The sequence below is a fragment of the Urocampus carinirostris genome, chromosome 10, assembly GCF_059441175.1.
Source record: "Urocampus carinirostris isolate Australia breed hairy pipefish chromosome 10, RoL_Ucar_1.0, whole genome shotgun sequence".
Classification (NCBI taxonomy): Eukaryota; Metazoa; Chordata; class Actinopteri; order Syngnathiformes; family Syngnathidae; genus Urocampus; species Urocampus carinirostris.
The window spans coordinates 36197193-36217693 of NC_142358.1; the positions used below are offsets into that span (position 1 = coordinate 36197193).

Sequence of the window (20501 nt, forward strand, 5' to 3'; positions counted from 1 at the left end):
TTTTATTCTCTTTAAAAAAAGTCCCATTGTGTTTATTTTTTCCGAGCTGTTACTTTTTTCTTTTTGTTCTCCATTTACTTTTTTCCTACGTTTCTTTCTTTTCTTTTTTTCTGGCTTTTTTCTAAAAAAATTCCTTCTTTTTTTCTCTTCCTTTTGTTTCTTTTTTTCCCAGCTTTTCACTACTTTTTCATTTTGCTATTTTTTTCTTTTTTGTTCTATTCCCCCTTCTTTTAAGTCATTTTGTGCATAGTTTTACATAATATTTGGTCATATTTCTATGATATATCATTTCAGGTGAATTGGCCGGTCCAAATTGTCCCTAGGTGTGAATGAGCGAATGAGTTGTCTGTCCCTGTGTGCCCTGCGATTGGCTGGCAACCAGTTCAGGGTGTCCCCTGCCCACTGCCCGGAGATGGCTGGGATGGGCTCCAGCCCCCCCGCGACCCTAATGAGGATAAGCGGTACAGCTGATGAGATGAGATGAGATGAGACATGTCCAACATGTCTTTTTTCCGTGTTTTTTTTCTATTTTTTTTATTCTCTTTAAAAAAAGTCTCATTGTGTTTATTTTTTCCGAGCTGTTACTTTTTTCTTTTTGTTCTCCATTTACTTTTTTCCTACGTTTCTTTCTTTTCTTTTTTTCTGGCTTTTTTCTAAAAAAAATCCTTCTTTTTTTCTCTTCCTTTTGTTTCTTTTTTTCCCAGCTTTTCACTACTTTTTCATTTTGGTATTTTTTTCTTTTTTGTTCTATTCCCCCTTCTTTTAAGTCATTTTGTGCATAGTTTTACATAATATTTGGTCATATTTCTATGATCTATCTATCTATCTATCTATCTATCTATCTATCTATCTATCTATCTATCTATCTATCTCTATCTATCTATCTATCTATCTATCTATCTATCGCTATCGATCGATCTATGATAGATCTATGATAGATCTATGATATATATATAAATATATATATATATATATATCTAGGCAAACCCCTTTCTCTGATAACGGGAATCCAATTTCAGTTTGCATTTCCTTTCCACGCTCAAAAATCTGTGCCGGCTCGACAGCAACTCCGCTAATCAAAAACCCTGACACCCATAGCGAATTAGCCTGTAAACCAAACTTATGATACTCAGACTCAAAGCTCGAGACATCTCTAAGATGTCTCATAGTCCTCGATTACGCCGAAGCATATGCCGGCTACGTCACAGGACTGAAAGCGGGCCTAGGACGACAAGGTGACCCTATCTCTTGCCGTTTTCAACCTCGGCTATTAAGATATAGCCGTGTCCTCAACTGAGCCACTCAGTGATGGTTGGGGGACGTTTGTTTGCCCGCCCGGCGGAAGAAAATCGCATGGCCAGGGTCATCTCATCTCATCAAGGGGCGCTTCATTAGCCGAAGTCGAAAATTAGCCTCATGGTGGAAGGAACCGTGTCCCCGACGGGATGCTGTTTGACATGATTGTTACCGTTTGGACGCGAGTTCATTCCATGTCTCATCTCATCTCATTAGCCGTACCGCTTATCCTCATTAGGGTCGCGGGGAGGCTGGAGCCCATCCCAGCCATCTCCAGGCAGTGGGCAGGGGACACCCTGAACTGGTTGCCAGCCAATCGCAGGGCACACAGGGACAGACAACTCATTCGCTCATTCACACCTATGGAAAATTTGGACCGGCCAATTCACCTGAAATGCATGTTTTTGGAACGTGGGAGGAAACCGGAGTGCCCGGAGGAAACCCACGCAAGCACGGGGAGAACATACAAACTCCGCACAGAAAGTCTGGAGCTGTGGAAGAATTTATTTCAAATTGGAGCATTAAATAAAGACTGTTTTTCCGGACTATGAGGCGCCCCCGGAAATGCCTAATTGGCCAGGAATTTCAAAGTAAATGGTCTGCATTTCAAGTCACTGAAGACCTCCCAAAACGCTTTACAATGTGTTTCACACTTACCCATTCACACACACTCACACACCGATAGCAGCGTCAGCCATGCAAGACAACTACCTGCTCATCGGAGGCTAAATCAAGAAAAAAATTACTTCAACTACTGTATATACCCCCTAAACTCTGAGATTTGATCTGCAACCTCAGTGGAAATGTTTAAATCTAAGCTTAAAACACTCTTCTATTCTATAGCTTATGAATGACCTATATTTCATGTTTACAATATCTATTTATTGTTTTTTATTGCAACATTTGCAGCCTGGTAATCCTGGAAAGGGGATTACCTCATGTGTGGTCCCTTCTCAAGGTTTCTTCAACCTCATGTTGAGGTTTTTGAGTTTTTCCTTGCCTTCATGAAGGTTTTAGATCAGGGGATGGTGTCATAATAGTCTGTAGTTTGCAATAATCTGTGGTCTGTGCAGCCCCTTGAGACTCTTTGTGATGAAGGGCGTCACAAATACAGTGGGACCTTGCTACTTCGCGGTTCCACGTTGGCGGGTTCAGAGCTTCGCGGGTCTAAAAAAATAAAATAATGAAATTATAAAAAAAAAAAAATAATACGTTTTTTTTTTTTTTTAAGCATTTTTGAAGGGGCATCGCTACTTCGCAGATTTTGACTTTTTGCGGGTGGTTTTGGTCCCCATTAACCGGGTCTAAAAAATAATAATAATTAAAAAAAAAATTAAAAAAAAAAAAGCATTTTTGAAGGGGCGTCGCTACTTCGCGGATTTTCACTTTTCGCGGGTGGTTTTTGGTCCCCATTAACCGCGATAACCGAGGGATTACTGTAAACATGACTTGACTATTGATAATCTCAGGTCCTGTCTGTCATCTATGTTTACGTGCCTTTTCTGCCCGCAGTGAGCAATGACTAAAGACATGTTATCGATTCTTGCTATGATGTCTTTGATGTCTTTGATGTCTTTTCCTACAAAACTTTGTTAAATAGTGGAGTAAATGTAAGGGGATAGTGTAATTAATAGTCTAGTTTGCAATAGTATTTGGTCTGTGCAGCCTTTTGAGACTCCTTGTGATAAAGGGCTATACAAATAAACATGACTTGACTTTGAAATAGCCACATACTAAGAAAGGTTTGTTCCCAAAATATATTTAAAAAAAGGACCTTTACAACAATAGTTACCTAATTGTGTCAGTGATGAAAATCAAAACACTGAAAGCTAGAAATATACAATTTTGAAACCATCTACTGTACCTTCAAGCAGTGCTTCAATGGCAGACACTTTATAACCCGGTGGGCCTTTTAAGGTGTCGGCTCTCTCACTGCCGTGACCAGGGTTTAATTTCCGTTGCGTACAATGTTGTGCGGTTTTGGTCAGCGAAACTCATCGACTGATCAATCATTTCACAAAATTTTGTGTATAATATAAGTGTATAAAGACCCCAACGGTTATATGTTATTGAACACGGCACCTCTTACTATAGTCTCAACTGGATGTGCCTTATAGCCCGGTGCGCCATATGTATGCAAAATATGACTTTTTTAGCGGGGTGTGCTTTATTGTGCAAAAAATACAGTATTTTAAACTCAAATAATGTACTCTTTTTTTTTTTTTCCAAAAAGCAGCAGCAAGTATTGACAGTGTGACCGATTTAATCGCAATGTGGCCAGATATACAGTCTCCAAATGTATGTTTTATCATCATTATATCTGTTTTTACGCTGATAGATCCCTGGACTTATCGTTTGCAGTATTTTGTGACATTTTTAAGAAAGGACTTTGCTTGCACCTCGTTTTGGAACCATTATTTAGGAGAAAAATGCCGGTCAAAATAAGATGCAATTGTCTTAATTAACTGAGGGAGGGAGAGAAATTTTAAGTTTGTATATATATATATATATATATATATATATATATATATATATATATATATATTGACGTAGTACACGGGCTCTGGTATTTGATCAAATCTTCAAATGACAGAGTGAAATAAAATGTGCTGAAGACTTCTGTTTGGGTTTGGCGGTTTTGTTGACTTTTGTTTACAAATACCTGGTTTTATATGGCTCTTTTTAAAAATTGTTTTTAATATTTTTGGTTTTATGAGTCTTTGGGTCAAAAGGGTTCCTGACACTCGATTTAGGGTCATTTAATGGTAAATCTGACCGCGCCTCACTAGAAACTAACCACATTTTGAGTCCAGCGATTGTTTTTACTTTGGGAAAAAACAGCAACCTAGTATTTAGTGCGCTCGGAACACAACTCAACAAGAACAACGCGTATTATTCTCGCCGAGCCACCTGTTTAGACCTGGCCTACACAAACATCAAAGGTGCATATAAAGCAGCCCCCCGCCCCCACCTAGGCTCATCAGATCACCTTTCTGTTATGCTAATTCCTGCATACAAGCCCCTGCTAACAAGAGAAAGACCAACAGTGAAGCAGGTGAGGGTGTGGTCTGAGGGGGCTATGGAGGCACTACAGGACTGCTTTGAGTGCACTGATTGGGACATGTTTAAATCGGCTGCCACTTACAACAACAAAATAAATATAGATGAGTACGCCATTTCTGTGTCAGCCTACATCAGTAAATGCGCAGAAGACGTCAGCAATAACAAAACTATATGCACCCGGGCCAATCAGAAGCCCTGGATGACTGCTGAAATACGCAATCAACTAAAAGTACGTAACCTTGCCTTTAGATCTGGTGACAAGGAGGCGCTGTTATCAGCGAGGGCTAACCTGAACCGTGCCATCAGACTAGCAAAGCGAACGTACAGTCAAAAGATTCAGGAACGTTTCCTCAGCACAACCAACACCAGGGATATGTGGAAAGGCATCCAGGCCATCACCAGTTACAAGCCAAACACCACCCCAGTGCAGAACACTAGCATGGACTTTCTGAATGACCTCAACAATTTCTTTGGTAGGTTCGAGGCACAAAACAGCACCCCTGCAGTGAAAGCGGCTCCAAATCAGGACGAAAGAGCACTCCACCTGGACTCATCTGACGTGAGGAAGACCCTGAGAAGGGTCAACACAAGGAAGGCTCCAGGCCCGGACAACATTCCGGGGCGGGTACTTAGGGAGTGCGCCGATCAGCTGGCTTGTGTACTAACAGACATTTTCAACACCTCGCTAGACCAAGCCAAAGTACCATCATGCTTCAAATTTGCCAACATCATCCCAGTGCCAAAGAAAACCCAGATCTTATCACTCAACGATTACCGGCCCGTTGCACTGACTCCTATCATAATGAAGTGCTTCGAGAGACTGGTTAAAGAGCACATCACCTCCAGTCTCCCCTCTTCATTCGACCCCTTTCAGTTTGCCTACAGGACAAACCGCTCCACCAGGGATGCCATCTCCTCTGCGCTTCACCTGAGCCTGACACACCTAGAGGAGAAGAACACCCATGTGCGGATGCTGTTCCTGGACTTCAGTTCAGCATTCAACACCATCATCCCACAACATCTGGTAGACAAAATGGGGCTTCTGGGTTTCAACACCCCCCTGCGGAACTGGCTGCTGGACTTCCTCTGTGACAGACCCCAATCTGTGCGGATAGGTCAGAACAGTTCAGATGTCATCTACCTCAGCACGGGCTCCCCCCAAGGCTGCGTCCTAAGCCCCTTGCTGTTCACCTTGATGACACACGACTGCGCCCCTAGGTCCGCCACAAACCACATCGTGAAGTATGCTGACGACACAACGGTGGTGGGCCTCATCAGGGATGACAACGACCTGGCCTACAGAGAGGAAGTGGAGCAGATGGTGGGCTGGTGCAAGGACAACAGCCTGGTCCTGAATGTTGACAAGACTAAAGAGATCATTGTCGACTTTAGGAAAAACCAGCCCAACCATGCCCCACTTTGCATCAACAACAAGGCTGTGGAGGTTGTCAGCAGTATCAAGTTCCTAGGGGTGCACATCACAAACAAACTCACCTGGTCCGTGAACACTGCATCTCTGGTTAAGAGGGCACAGCAGCGCCTGTACTTCCTGCGGAGGATGAGGAGAGCCCACCTGCCCCCACCATCCCTCATCACATTCTACAGGGGCACCATAGAGAGTATCCTGACCAGCTGTATCTCTGTGTGGTGTGGAGGCTGCAGCGCTACCGACTGGGGTAGTGTGAGGAGGGTAACGAGGACAGCGGAGAAAATAATCGGGACTACACTTCCCTCCATTCAGGACATTGGCCAGAAGCGCTGCTTATCCCATGCTAAGAACATTACCGGGGACCCCTCTCACCCCCATCATGGACTATTCACTCTGCTAGCCTCTGGGAAGAGGTACTGCAGTGTGCGGTGCAGGACCACCAGGCTCCGCAATAGTCTAGTCCCCCTGGCCATTAGACTGTTAAATGGTCAATCTAACATATAGTTAACTTAAATCTAAACGGCTGCTAATTTGACTTTTGCACTAGTGGCAGTTTTTTTTATAGCTTGCCACTCCTTGCACATTTGATCTCTGCACTATTGTTACTTACAGTGTTATTACTTACAGTGTTATTGTTTACAATACAATGGTACTGTGTACCTGACTTGTTAACCTGACTGCCCATCTTGCACATCTGGTTAGCGTCTCTTCTTGCACTATCGGCTCTATGGTAAATAACACAATACAGCTTTATTTATATCTGTACACTGAAGGACACTGAGGGAAACTGTGGGAGTCAGATCCATCGACATTTCGTTCTGTATACACGTGTACTAGAATGACAATAAAGTAGATCTGAATCTGAATCTGAATCTGAATCTGAATCTGTTTACCTCACCCCTGCCCCCTAATAGCTTATTTTAAGCGCCATTTAAATATAACATGACTCCCATTATTCTTTCCTGTCAACGACACAATCTCGTGCCGAGACGAAAACGGCAGGCCGTACATCTTCTCCGTCACTTTATCGAGCTCGGTCCGTCTCGGCGAATTATTCCCCTGACGCTCTTGCGCTCGGCTGCATTTGTTAGGCTGACACATACCTTAGTGTGGGCGTCTAATTGACCACACTAACACCGAGACTCCTGCTGAGGTTCCAGATGCTGATTGCTGGCAGAAAATGCTAATAATGCTCACAAACATGGTGAAAAAAACGACGAGATTGCTTAGTTAGAAGAGTATTTCATGAGACCCTGCTAGGGGGACAGTCTAGAGCAGGGGTCTGCAACCTTTTTGGTGCAGAGAGCCATTTTCAAATTTCCTTGTCAATCCGTGTGCCACACCACGACTCGCACAACATTTTTTTTTAATATCCAAAAGAGTCAAGTCAAATCAAGTCATGTTTACTGTAAATTCTGGACTATAGAGCGCACCTGATTATAAGCCGCACCCACCACTTTTTGAGTGATTTGACACTTTTGTACTTACACAAGCCGCACCCATGCATAAGCCGCGGGCACCCGCAGTGAAGCTTGCGATACAGTCAAAATGTTATCCTGGGTCAGGCTGTATGTTCCACAATTGTAGGGGGGGGGGGGATTTTGTAAGGTTTATTGTTCTATATTCTTTATCAATTATCCATTATCGGTCAAATCATAATACGCTACATAACCAAGGGGCTGAGACACTTGCTCTCAGCCAAGAGGCCGAGTCAAGGTCCTAGCCACAGAGCCATGCAGCGATCAGTGCGAATGCACCGTTCCCGGAGGTACTGCAATACCGGGCCGATGCGTGGAGTGGACAGAGCGAGCTCTTATTCCATCTCCGGATCGCAAAAATCAAACATTATTCGAAATGAAGAGTCCTGACCAACACATGCCGACACATCCAGAACCACAGTTGGTTCAAAATCGATTCATTTTATATATAGTACACAAATCCAGAACCACAGTTGACATCTCAAAAACAAAATGATACCCATAATTAAGGTATGATGCAGACTTGTACAGTCGAGGTCTCGTTGAAAGTAATCAAAGGAAACAAAATGTATATTTCCAAAGTTAAGGGTGGGAAAAATATATATCTTCTATTGTCCGCTGTGACATCAGACGGATCTACCGGTAACTCAGCTTTACCATATTTCCCATCAGCCCGCGTTTGCTCCGCCCCTTATTTTTGATTCGTCCGTAGAACACATAACAGAATAAATCTCTAAAATAAATACATTACAAAAATTTACAGTTGCAAATACATATTATACATGGTTACACATATTTACGAAGAAAGACGGTACACCGAGAGAGTTTTCAAAGCTTTAATAATAATAATATAACTTTTCATCCCAGGATCACGCTCGCAATGTATCAAACATACCTGTGAAGAAAGAGCTTCCCGTAAATGTGAAATTCATGGAAGATCGTCTTCAACTTCTTTCTCATAACTATCACCTTCAAGGACATCTTCCTATGTGTCGGAACATACCTTAAATTTACAGAAAATATATGCTAAAACTTAGAGATTGCAGTCTTTCTTGGCGCTCATATTCTACTGGTCTTAATCTTACCCCTTAAACTCCTGCGCCGCTGGTGGTCGTTAGTAAAATTCCATAAATTAGCCGCTTCACTGAATAAGCCGCAGGGCTGAACATTTGGGGAAAAAGTAGCGGCTTATAGTCCGGAATTTACGGTATTTGTGTAACCGTGGTGTACCTGTCCCACCAAAGATCCACATTCACGCTGGACTGGATGATGAGGTTTTTATAACAGTCGCTGCAAATGAATGAGTCACAACACAACACGTGGTAAGCTTCTCTGCTGGCTTTGATTTCTTTGGCAGCTCGTTGTAGATATCAGAAGTGATAACTTGCTTTGTATTACCAATTAACTGTGATGATTAAAACTGCATGAATATATAGATTAATATTTCAGCAATATTCTTTTGTGTAATGTACAATATTGTTGTGAACTAAAAAATCTTGAAGTGATAACTGATTTGTATTACCAATAAACTGTGTTGATTAAAACTGAATGAATATATAGATTTTTAAGGGCAGCACGGCGGCGCAGTGGTTAGCGCGTGTGCGGCACAGTTCTGAGGTCGTGGGAACCTCCTACGTGGGTTCAAATCCAGCTCCCGGCCTTACTGTGCGGAGTTTGTATGTTCTCCCCGTGCTTGCGTGGGTTTCCTCCGGGCACTCCGGTTTCCTCCCACATTCCAAAAACATGCATTTCAGGTGAATTGGCCGGTCCAAATTGTCCCTAGGTGCGAGTGAGTTGTCCGTCCCCGTGTGCCCTGCGATTGGCTGGCAACCAGTCCAGGGTGTCCCCTGCCCACTGCCCGATGATGGCTGGGATGGGCTCCAGCACCCCCGCGACCCTACTGAGGATAAGCGGTGCAGCTGATGAGATGAATATATAGATTTTTATTATATATTTGTCGCCGATTTACATTTTCAACCCCGGTAACACTAAATTTTGGGGACCCATAGATCTCTGTTGGGACCCATAGACACTGCAAAAGGGTTCTGGATGCTTATATTCATTTTTTTTATCATTTACAAACCAAAACTAAGAATTTAACTTAAGTAAATAATAGCCCAGTAGCTAAAGCTAAAATTAGAGGAGGCATCTCCGGCCAGAATTCCATCTTTAATTGCTGATTAGCGTTCCACTAGATTCTATCATCAGTTAAGTCATTTGCAACTAAAAAGTGTCACAGCCCGAGGCAAAGAAACGCTCTCTTTACCGAATTAATGCGGAGTCCCACCACGTCACGTTTGCAGTTAATTGCTGAATGCATTTGCAAAAACTAAAAACGGCAGAATGTCACGCTGAATTGTGGAGATGTGATGTTTTTTTTGTAGTTCCTCATAAATGTTCCTGATATTCTTTTAATAACCAACACAGTTGTGATCTACTTACGCCTGTATTTTACTTCCTGACTTACATAATAGAAATAAAGATAAATATTGTCCTAAATATGTGTCAATCAAACACATAGTAAGTCTAAACTGCTGCTAATCTGTACATCTGTTGGTTTTGTTTGACTTTTTTGCACTACTGGCAGTTTTTTATAGCTAGCCACTCCTTGCACATCTGTTCTCCTCTGCACTATCGTACTACAGTGTTCTTGTTATTGTATAGTGACTTGTTTACCTGACTGCCCGTTTTGCACATCTGGTGAGCTGCTCCTCTTGCACTCTTTGCACTACTGTAAAATACTATACATAGCCATAATTATTTAGTATATTATTAGTACTTCAATATTCCAACTCAATACAACATTTTATTTATATCTGTAGATTCAAGGAAACTGTGCGGGTCAGATGTATCGACATTTCGTTCTGTATACACGTGTACTAGAATGACAATAAAGTAGATCTGAATCTGAATTATTTTTCATGTTTTTATATGTAAAAAATATTATATTGAAAAAATATAATATTATAATATATTTTTATACGTAATCATACAAATTTTTGTGAAAAAAAAAACTAAAATCATTTAGCTTATTTAGGTTTTTTATTCCCTAAATAACAAGCGAAATATTTTAAAAATACTATATTTGTGAAATAAGATGGTCGACTATTTTTGTGGGCAAAGCACAATTTTTTTTTTCATTCGGGTCAATGAAACCTAACTTGAACGGCACTCTTATGGCCGCGTTCCATTATTCCCAACCGTCTATTGTTGAGAGCCCGGGCAAAGCGACTGTTTTGTGTGGTGTTTTGTATGTTCTTTCTGCCTAAAATGAACGGACTTCATCTGGCCATGATCCATTATCCCCTGTCGAAATTTGCTGTGATCGGCGTATATTAAAAATGGGGAGGGAGGGCTTGCTTTTTGCAATATGGTTGGGGGTTCTGGTCTGCATTAACCACGATAAATTAGGCACTACAGTAATCCAGAAACCAGTTCTTTTCAATGGTCATGGAAACTTCGAAAATAACGGTCAATGGTCAGAAATGATTATTTTTCCAAATCAGACTGGATTAAGTAAATTTAGGAGCAATACTTCATCTCCTCTCTATCACTTTGTCATCTGCGCAAGGAATGGGAGAGCTTAAGATCAGTCGCATGGCTCAGCATGTATACAGGCTGTCGTGATTGTACAGGCTTCTAAATTTTAGTCAGTACAGTCCATTGAGTTTTACTTTGGATAATAATTTGTTTCGCTCTTATAGCTCAATGCCAATTTTATAGATATTGACTGCTGCGCTAGTTGATTCAAATTAAAAACTGCAGACAAAGTCCGCAAACGAGTGTCTGCCTAATGTGTTAGTTTTCTATACTAGACATTTCCCCGCTGATTTTCTTAAAATGTATAAATGGCTGTTTAAGTCTGATGGTTAAAGTTTTTACCTTAAAATTGCGCATGTGGCTTTTAATAATTGTCCGGAATTCACGATATATATTTTTGTTTTCTGATGCATTTACAACTTAGGCCAGTCTATAAGCACGACCTTGAGGATATCTATCTATCTAGCTATATAACTAGCTATCTATCTAGCTCAGGGGTGGTGAACACGCGGCTCTAGAGCCACATGCGGCTCTTTGCCTCATCATATTTTCTATATACAGTGGAACCTCGGTTCTCGACCATAATCCGTTCCAGAACCCTGTTCGAAAACCGATTTGTTCGATCACAGAAAATCGTTTTTCCCATTAAAAGTAATGTAAAATCGTTTTAATCCGTTCCAACACCCTGATTCCTTACCATGAACGTAAACAAGAAGCTAACCCAGGCTAATCGTACGTTCGCGTTAGCGTAATCTTCCGTACGAAAGATTACGCTAACATGACCGTGTACAACTAAAAAAATCAGGTCGTTTACACGTCATTTAGCACCTGGGTCTCCACAAAAAGTGGTGAGCGGTTAAAGGATAAAGAAAAGAATTATGAATAGGATTTCTTACCTTTGTGGTGGCCTGCAGAAGCCATGCTTTATTCCCTCGAAAGAAGGGAAACTCGCACACCTTCTTCATATTTTGCTATTATTTCTTTCTTAAATGCAATAGTTGTACGCACTACTCTTCTTTTTTCACCTGTAGCAACTTTGCTGCTTCTACCGACCTTCTTCAGAGGCATAGTTAGGGGCTAAAACACTCCGTTCACCGATATCTAAAGCGAAAGCAAAAAGAAGTGCGAGCGCACGTCATAGCAGTTCTTCACGAGGGGTGGGGGCAATCTACAACCGTACGCCGCTCAGCATCGCACCCTAGGGTACCTGCGTTCAAGCAAGAATTTCTCGAAATTTTTGGTCGAGAACCGATTTGTTCGAACTGAGAGGCGTTCGAAAACCGAGGTTCCACTGTACTGTGGCTCTTTGCCTCGTTTCGTGTTTCGTTATCTCCCCTCTTAAAACACACGTGAATCCATCAGAGTTAATAACAAATGATAAATAATATTTTGAAATGAATTTGGCAGATTTGTTGTTTTTTTGCTGCTCCGGACACATAACTGACTGCCAATCATCTGCGTAGGTTACGTCTAATGCTGGTCAGTGCGTGGTGTGGCTCTTTGACTCTCACATTTAAAACTGTCGGCTCTTTGTGTCAAACTTATTCGCCACCCCTGATCTAGCTATCTATCTAGCTAGCTAGCTATCTATCTAGCTATCCATCTAGCTATCTATCTAGCTATCTGTCTGTCTGTCGCCCTGTCTATCCCTCGATCTCTCGCTCTCTATCCATCCATTATCTGCACCGCTTATCCTCAGTAGGGTCGCGGGGGTGCTGGAGCCCATCCCAGTTATCTTTGGGCAGTGGGCAGGGGATACCCTGAGCTGGTTGCCAGGGCACACAGAGACGGACAACTCTCTCACTCATTCACACCTAGGGACAATTTGAACCGGCATATCAACCTGACATGCATGTCTTTGGAATGTGGGAGGAAATCAGAGTACCCGGAGGAAACCCACGCAAGCACGGGGAGAACATACAAACTCCGCACAGGAAGTCTGGAGCTGGATTTGAACCCACAACAGGTTCCCATGACATGGCGTGGTTAGCGCTTGTGCGGCACAGTTCATGTCATGGGAACCTCCTGCGTGGGTTCAAATCCAGCTCCAGACTTCCTGTGCGGAGTTTGTATGTTCTTCCCGTGCTTGCGTGGGTTTCCTCCTGGCACTCCGGTTTCCTCCCACGTTCCAAAAACATACATTTCAGGTGAATTGGCCGGTCTAAATTGTCCCTAAGTGTGAATGAGCGAGTGAGTTGTCTGTCTCCGTGTGCCCTGCAATTGGCTGGCAACCGGTTCAGGGTGTCCCCTGCCCACTCCCCGGAGATGGCTGGGATGGGCTCCAGCCCCCCGCGACCCTAATGAGGATAAGCGGTACGGCTAATGAGATGAGAGATGAGAGATAAATCAGCGAAACAAGAATTGTTTTTGTGTATTTGCAGTTTTATGGCCAGTATCGGTCGGGCCCAGAATGAGCTGCATGTCGGCAATGGATGTCAACAAGATGGATGCTCAAGCTCATAAAAAGTCCCGTAATGAAGCCCAAAAAAATCATTTATGAAGCCAAATAATCATTTTTTTCCGCCAAAAACATTATCATCCTAGCCTGTGCTCATTCCCTTGCATAATAGTTTTACAAACAAAGTCAAGCAACAATGGCGTCTTTTGATAAATGGAGTGCGTTGGCGCCCAAACGACTGCATCACGCCCGCATTACGAACAAAGATGGCGCCTCAAACGTCCCTGCGCTTCCGCCACCATACAACAAACAAAAATTCCACGCATTTTCTTCTTCCTTTTCTTTCTTCTCTAATAGCTCCCAGGGAAGTTGCGCATCATCACAAGCACAATAACAAATATACTGTTACATAAATATTGATTTGAATACAGCGTTATTCTTTTGGGGACTGAAGACTTTTTCACTTTTCAGTTTCTCTACTTTGCCGTGTTTATGTTGTTTTTAATTTCCATTGTTTATTTTAATAGCGGGATATTTTGGGGAATTTTCTCTTTGGGGGGGGGCGGGGGCGGGGGGGGGGAGTGGTGTGTAGAACCGGTCACTATGATTTGATATTTAAATTTATTTAGCAAAATAAATGATGTCATTTCATTCAGATGCAGACACCTTAAAAAGACAAAAAATCCTTGATTAGTCCCTCCATCCATTCGTTATCTGCACCCGCTTGTCCTCAGTAGGGTCCCGGGGGTGCTGGAGCCCATCCCAGCTATCTTTGGGCAGTGGGTAGAGGCACATAGAGACGGACAATTCTCTCGCTCATTCACACCTAGGGACAATTTGAACCAGCCAATTAACCTGTCATGTTTTTGGAGTCTGGGAGGAAACAGGAGTAGGCACAGGGAGAACATGCAAACTCCACAAGGGGACGCAATTGTAGCTGGACTTGAACCCCGAACCTCTGCACCGTGGGGCTGCGCGCTAACCACCCATCCGCCGTGCTGCCTGATAAGTCCCTATTTCAGTATAAAATTCAAAAGATTCTTCTCCAAAAGTAGTATTTTAATTGTTAAAAAAAAAAAAAAAAACGAGATCCAAACTTATGAAAAATTATCCGTGATTTAAATATTTGTATCGGTGTTTGTTATACCAAAAATAAGTAAATAATGATTTTTTTTTTTACTATATTATAAATTGCTTAGAATGATCATAATAATGAAGAATGTTTTACTTATTTTATGTTATTATTTTGCAAAGATTCTTCAATTCCAATCTCAATAGTCTCTTATATTTGCTGATTTTCAATCTGATTTTATTTTTGTATCATATTTCAAAGTCTGCCTGATTTTTTTCTTAAAAAGGAAGAAAATAATTGGTAAAAGAAAAGGAAAAAAATGATGTGGCATCTACTGTATGTTGCCTCATTTTGAAAAATGTTCAAATAAGGCTATTTTTTATTGATTTTAATAATACAGACTGCTTTTATTCACATTTCTTGGCACTGCGTGGAAATTGCATCGAAACCACTTGAAATTAAAATTCGTTTGACTGGCATATTTGCTTATTTAAAATATAATTTCAATTAATTTAATATCCTTTTTAATGAAACTTTTCTAATAAAAGAAAAATAGTTTAGAAAACAACCCAAAGGAAAATCGATTTCGTAGATAATTAACCTTTTTTTAAAATATATTGTATTATTTTTGAATATCAAATTATATTTCAAAAAAATAAAGGTACCGTATTTTCCGCACTATAGGGCGCACCGAGTTATAGGGCGCACCCCCAAAAAATAGTTTTTGGTCCTATATCTTCCATAGATAAGGAACACCGGCGCTACAATGGGAACGTCGACAAAACAGTCAGATGGTTCAGTCCAACTGATTACCCCCTTAACATTCCCAAAGCTTGCAAAGAAGCAAATACGTGTCGGAGACATGTGCGGATGCGGTGTCCGTACGATGTCACTTAAATGCATCGTTCCATCATTCGGAAGGTTAAAGTCTTGGATTCAAGAAATGCCAACCATTCCTTAGTTTCTATTTTCTTTTTCGCTCGCAACTTTACTGTGCATATGACAATAAACACTTGGAATTGAGTTTAATTCACTCAACTCATCACAGCAACATCAAGATTGTTCTAAAACAAGATACCGGGAAAATATAAAGCCGCATAACTCGCCTAAGTTCTCACGTTCAATAATGATACGCAATCATGGTCTTCTTACAACCGTGAGTGTAGTAAATCCAGGAGAGTAAAATGTTTACTAATATAGACTAATGAAACATGTTTCTTTTTGGCGTAGCTTAGCAAGCTTGCTATTCAGTCATCTTTTTCGGCCAATTGCAGGGTTTGTTTTGGCCCTCTAGCCTATCCGAGGCTCCGAATAACTTCAGCCAATAGCGATCGATTTAACGGATGATTGACACATCTTTTTCAGCCAATTGCAGGGATTGTTTTGGCCCTCTAGCCAATCCGAGGCTCCGAATAACTTTAGCCAATAGCGATCGATTCAAATGATGATTGACACATTAGTTAGCCAATGAAAAGCCGGTATATAAATCCCAGCATACACCGCGGACTACTCCACGTTCGGGGGAAAATCGAGTCGGCGGCTGTTGCGTAAGTTGCGAGACCTTGCGAATTTAATATTGATCCATATATAAGGCGCACTGTATTATAAGGCACATGGTCAGCTTTTGAAAAAAATTAAGACTTTTAGGTGCGCCTTATAGTGCGGAAAATACGGTATTTTTAAAATGATCAAAATTACGTGCCACAAGAAAAATTGCGATTATTTTGTCACATTTGATCCGAATCTTCTTCCTCCTAGTCTTATTTGAACCTGCACGGCTACGTCACCATGCAAGATGGTGCCAATGGAAAGCATTAGAGCTCCTCCTTTGTTACAATCGTCGGACAATCAATTGGCTTATTCCGGGAGGCTTGCGAATGGATGAGTGCCAGAAGACCAAACAACACAAATCGGAGACGGTCTTACGTTTGATCACATCCTGAGAGATTTTGCTCTTTAATTGAGGAGTGCCTCTCTCCTGCTACATCATGGATTATTGGTGACCAATGTTCCCTGTAATTTTCCAGGGGTCTGAGCGTTCACACAGAGTCGGTGAGCAACGCTTGAAACAACAGTGAGCAACAGCAATCCCAAGTGTGGCAACTAATTCATTATCAAACATGTCCATAACTTGACATCAAGTTACATTTTGCTGAGTTTCCGGCAATGCAAAAAAATATTTCACTTTTGAATGAATTGACTAATGTATTATTGCAAAGGTTTTACGGCCTACAAACGTCGTTTGTTTCTACAATTCTTTCACAAGATTTCCATTCCTTTTTTTTCCTGGTATCTTTTGACGCATAATACTAACATTTTTGGGGGCTTATTTAGTCGGTTACAAGATACAGAATTGTATTTAATCACATTTTTTCAGTGGTAGTACAATGTTGGCAACAAGATTGACTTGGTATAATTGGAAATTATTTGAATGCAACACAAACTTTTTCTTCTTTTTCCCAGTTTTTTCAATTCCTTAAAAAAAATCTCATTGTGTTTATTTTTTCTTAGCTGTTACATTTTTCTTTTTGTTCTGTATTTACTTTTTTTCTTTTGTTTCTTTCTTTTCCTTTTTCTGGCTTTCTTCAGAATTTTTCTTTCTTTTTTCCTTTTGTTTCTTTTTTCTCAGCTTTTCACTACTTTTTCATATTGGTATTTTTTTTCTTTTTTTCCATTTCCCCCCTTCCTTTAAGTTATTTTTTGCACAATTTTACATAATATTTTGTCGTGTAGGGATTAAAGAAGCAAAAACAACCCGAAGATCCGTTTGGGACCCGAAAGAGCCGGTTCTCTCTAGTGAGCCGAGCCGAAGAAGCCGGTTCTTGAAAAACTACTGACTTTACTTTTCAACTTCGTTTGACATTCACTTCCAAATACTGCATTTAGAAAACAGCGTCAGGGGAACCCGTATACTTTTACCTTCATGCACTGTAACTTTGACTTAATTCGCTTCTTAATTAACAATTTCGAGCCCTGATTTTTGTGCGCTGGCTAGATTTTCTCGGTGCGCTGAGAATGTGCAGGAAGTGCGCGATTGCGCACGACGCGCGCAGTTTAGAGGGTACATTGTTGGTGACTAGAATATCATTTAGATAGATGAACTGGATAGAAATTATGGACAAGAGACCAGAGAGGGAGAAAGACTGACACGAAGGAGAGAGAGAGAAGAGATGGAAAGATGGACACAAAGGAGAGAGACAGAAGAGATGGAACGATGGAGGGAGAGAAAGAGAGAGAGGGAGAGAGGGGGAGAGAAGGAAGAGAAGAGAGAGAGATTTGTCGATAGACAAAAGAGTGAGAGGGAGAGATTTGTCAATAGACAGAGAGAAAGAACATAGATAGAGAGATTGATGGACAGACAAAAGGGAGAGAAATAAAGAGAGAGAGATGGATGGATAAAGACAGAAAGACAAATAAATCAATGTCGATAGGAATGACCCAAAGTCAAAGGCGGAACATTCCAAAATGTAAAAATAAAACGCTAGCACAGTTCATTAAGTTAATAAACTAGCGCAAGTGACTCATGTTAAGGGAAGTGTAACACGCATTTCTTCTATTCCTCTTTTTTTTCTTTGGTGGCTCGCTAAACATTCTCTTGGCTGATTAGCATTGTAGGCCGCTTAGATAACGTGTGGGCCGCAAAATGGCTAATGCGGTGAACTGTAGCGAACATCAAAGCCAGCGAACCGCCATCGCGAAATGATGATTGTCGCGTAAATATAACGATGGCGTCCTACGAGTCGGCGCAAGCTAATGGGCATCGAATCCGATGTTTACGGACAAAATGTAATCGGATTATATTTGTAAGCGTGGACCAGAAGCCGGCTGACTATGACAAAGACTTTAAAAAAAAAAACAACTAAAAAAAAAACAATCCTCCTAAAACGGCGTTTTTAGAAACGAGCTGCCGCGAGTCGAGGCTGATATGCGTCACAGTTTTCATTGACCGCGTTTTTAAAGTTGGACGTAACGAACACCTCTTGGATTCCAAAGTTACAGTTAGATCACAGGTGTCAAACAGGCAGCCCGCGAGACAGCACTCAGAGAAGCACAGGAGAAAAAACAAGCTGCAGGTTGAAATATGTCAACTTTTTGTTGCCAAAGAAAAGGTGCCTCGAACAAAGACACTGTACTTGTATTTTTCTCTCTCTCCTCTCTTCTCATCTCGTCTCTCGTCTCTCTCTCTCTCTCCTCTCTCTTCTCTCTCTCTCTCATCCTCTCTCTCTCTCTCTCTCTCTCTCTCTTCTCTCTCTCCTCTCTCTCTCTCTCTCTCTCTCTCTCTCTCTCTCTCCTCTCTCTTCTCTCTCTCTCTCTCTCTCTCCTCTCTCTCTCTATCTCCTTCTCTCTCTCTCTCTCTCTCTCTTCTCTCTCTCTCTCTCTCTCTCATCTCTCTCTCTCTCCTCTCTCTCTCTCTCTCTCTCTCTCTCTCTCTCTCTCTCTCTCTCTCTCTTTTGTACCCCCTTTTCTTCTCTCTCTCTCTCTTTTGTAACCCTTTTCGCTCTCTCTCTTTTCTCTCTCTCTTCTACCCCTTTCTCTCTCTCTCTCTCTCCTCTCTCTCTCTCTTCTACCCCCCTTCTCTCTCGCTCTTCTACCCCTTTTTCCCTATCTCTCTCTCTCGCTCTTCTACCCATTTTCTTCCTCTCTCTTTCTCTCTCTCTTCTACCCCTTTTCTTCCTCTCTCTTTCTCTCTCTCTTCTACCCCTTTTTCCCTATCTCTCTCTCTCGCTCTTCTACCCCTTTTCTCCTCTCTCTATCCCTTTCACTCTCTGTGTCTTTTTTAACTTCTTTTGCTCTAACTTTCTTTTTCCTTTTCTCTCCTTCTGCCTTACTATTTCTCTTTGGATTTTCTTTCTTCCTCTCTTTTTGGTGGACAGAACTGAAAAATAGGCCAACAGGCCTGACAAAAGTGTGCTCACTTGGCGCATGATAGCAGCAATATGCAACATGTCCAAAACTTGACATTTTGCTGAGTTCCGGCAATGCAAAATGATTATTTTTTTATTTTGAATGAATTGACTCATGTAGTATTGCAAAGGTTGTACGGCCTACAAACCTCGTTTGTTCTTACAATTCTTTCACGAGATATCCATTTCTTTTTATTTCCTGATGTATTTTGTCGCATAATATTAACATTTTGGGGGCTTATTTAGTCGGTTGTAAGATACAGAACTCTACTTAATCACATTTTTGAGTGGAAGTACAATGTTGGCAACAAGATTGACTTGATATAATTGGATATTATTTGAATGCAACACAAACTTTTTCTTCTTTTTTCCGTGTTTTTTTTCTACTTTTTTTAAAATTCCTTTAAAAAAATGTCATTGTGTTTATTTTTTCCAAGCTGTTACTTTTTTCTCTTTGTCCTCTATTTACTTTTTTCCCTACATTTCTTTCTTTTCTTTTTTTCTGGCTTTTTACTAAATATTTCTTTTCTCTTCCTTTTGTTTCTTTTTTTCTCAGGTTCTCACTTTTTCATTTTGGTATTTTTTTTCTTTTTTGTTCTATTCCCCCATTCCTTTAAGTCATTTTGTGCATAATTTTACATAATATTTGGTCATGTCGGGATTAAAGAAGCAAAAACAACCCGAAGAGCCGTTTAGGACCCGAAAGAGCCGGTTCCTTTTAGTGAGCCGAGCCGAAGAAGCCGGTTCCCCGACAAACTGTACTAACTTTACTCAACTTTGTTCTCCTTCGACTCGACTTCAAAATACGGCATTTAGGACCCAACGTCAGGGGAACCCGTGTATTTTTACCTTCATGCACTGTAACTTTGACTTAAGTCGCTTCTTATTTAGTAATTTTGAGCCCTCATTTTTGTGCGCTGGCTAGATTTTCTTGTGCGCTGAGAATGTGCGAGCCTAGAGGGCACACTGGCTCCCAGACCCCCCAAAAATGCACTCTGCTAGTCCACATTTGCAACAATGATGGATTACGAATAATGGATTACGGCTGCATGAGTGCAGTTCATTTCAGCGTAACTATACTAATGGCAAAAAAAAAGCTGCCAAGGTTGATTAAAAAACGTGCTCTGCTGACCCCCGCTTACAGCATTATGCGATCAGGGATAATCGATCACGTATATTTTTCAGCAATGCACTGACGCCACTAAGTAGCGAGGGATGCTTTCCATAATGTCCATTATCCTTTGAAGTACTTTATCTCGATCGTGAAAACGGAATTGAACTGAAAAATTGCAGCGGGGAATATGCGCAACTTCCGACTTCA

At 41.3% G+C, this 20501-nt stretch overlaps 1 protein-coding gene and 1 pseudogene across 2 annotated transcripts in view; one reads left to right on the plus strand and one right to left on the minus strand.

Annotated features, from left to right (window-relative positions):
• The window catches only part of esamb (endothelial cell adhesion molecule b), a 161084-nt gene that overhangs the window by 11273 nt on the left and 129310 nt on the right, over nt 1-20501 (plus strand). The window lies entirely within an intron of this gene.
• LOC148358843 (U2 spliceosomal RNA) lies at nt 7542-7631 on the minus strand (annotated as a pseudogene).